Source organism: Humulus lupulus, chromosome 6, assembly GCF_963169125.1.
Source record: "Humulus lupulus chromosome 6, drHumLupu1.1, whole genome shotgun sequence".
NCBI lineage: Eukaryota > Viridiplantae > Streptophyta > Magnoliopsida > Rosales > Cannabaceae > Humulus > Humulus lupulus.
Window position 1 is genome coordinate 196,914,734 of NC_084798.1, and position 1,871 is coordinate 196,916,604.

The window sequence follows — 1,871 nt, forward strand, 5'->3', positions numbered from 1 at the left end:
ATTATAATCGGATATCCAATTTTTTGTAATTGGATTGGTTCGGTGTAATTTGATTGGTTTGAATGTTTCCCACCCCTACCAGCCACCACTACCCAATAATTTACAATTTTCTTTCATCTTTTTTCTTTGAGGAATATCATTTTTCTACTAGCCACGCCATCCTTTTCTACTCCAATTCATACAACATTATTTTTTTACCTTTTTCTTTTTTTAAATGAAGCATAATGAATAAACACAAGAAATTTATTGTACATGCAAATAAAACTAAAGCAAAATAGTTCAAATAAAATACTACTAAAGTCACTATTGTATATGATTTTTTTTTAAAATTTTAATATTTAAATGAAAAGGGAAAAAGAAGTAAAAAATATATATAAATTTTATAACTTTTTCAATTTTTTTTTTAACTTTCTTAATTGAATTATAGTGGTGTTACTGCACGTTAGTGTCACATCAGTGTCCAAACTGCCAAATCATCCTTCTGTTAGTCACGTCATCCGAAAACTAACAGAAGTCTCATAATTTGGTAACGTGTATAGTTTGAAAGAAATTTTTAACAATGTGAAAATTTTGGGAGGTACAAGTTGCACATAGTAATAGTTCGGGGGGAAAAATCATATTTACTCAAGATAATTTAATAGGATGCTAAATTCGTTCAATGCTAAAAAAAAAAATATAAAGATCATTAATAATAGTTTTTAAAAAAAAACAATTTACGTCTTAACATGTTAATATGCATTAAAGCATAACACCCAATGCTATAATAAAGCATAAATATCCCTTAAGTTTTTTTTTTTTTGTATTTGGCAATTTAACTCCTAAGAAAAAAAATCTATTAATCAAGTCAATGAGTTTAAAAAACAGTAGCAATCAAGTTTTTTTAGTTAATTTTATTACCAAAATTCTTAGTTTTTTTAGAGATAATTTTGATTTTTTAAAAATATTATACACCTTCAAATATATTTATACATGATACTGTATAGAAAAATCTTTAAAAAGTAATTTGAAAACTAATAGTATGTAAAAAAAAAAAATACTATTTAGGAATGACTAAGAGATATTATACACCTCAATGACTTGATTGCTGTTTTTTTTTTCTTAGTGACTAAATTGCCAAACAAGGTGAAACTTAGGGGGCATGTATGCTAAAATTCTTAATTTTTATGCCAAATTTAGGAATATATGGTTTAATGTATATGTAACGTATTATTATATATTGCATTTACTATTTCCCCGGAATTAATTTCACCAGTCCAAGAAATGGTAATCTGTGTGTTTATATATATTGAGTTTGCTATTTTTAACTGTAAAACTAAGAACAATGCTACTAATGATTGAGACACACTCTTTATACACATTATTTATGCATATAATGATATGTCAATATTATCAAGATAAATCACATGGTCTTACTCTTAATAAATTGTTAAAAAAATTGGTATATCATTGTATGCACAAATAATATGTAAAAAGAGTATGTGTCTAGTATCACTCCAATTTATATTACCACGATTGCTACTCTTCTCAAATTTTAATTTTTTTTCTTCTAATATTCATTTTATTTTGATTTATTTTTTAAAAAAAGAAAACAATTCCCCTAAAATTTTGACAACATAGCATTGTGTTAATTGTGTCAACCCAGTTTCACAATTTATTATTGTATAAAATGTCAAAGTCTCAATACTAAGCTGAATTGTTGTATTATAATCTAGGATTCGATTCATAAACATATAGTTACACTTTGTTGATAATTATGAAAAATAAATAATAGGAAAGAAGAGAGTTGTAATCTTTTTAATTATTTGGAGAAATAATAGAGAGCTAGATTGATATAACATTTTAAATAAATTATAATGAGAGTTTAAATTCTT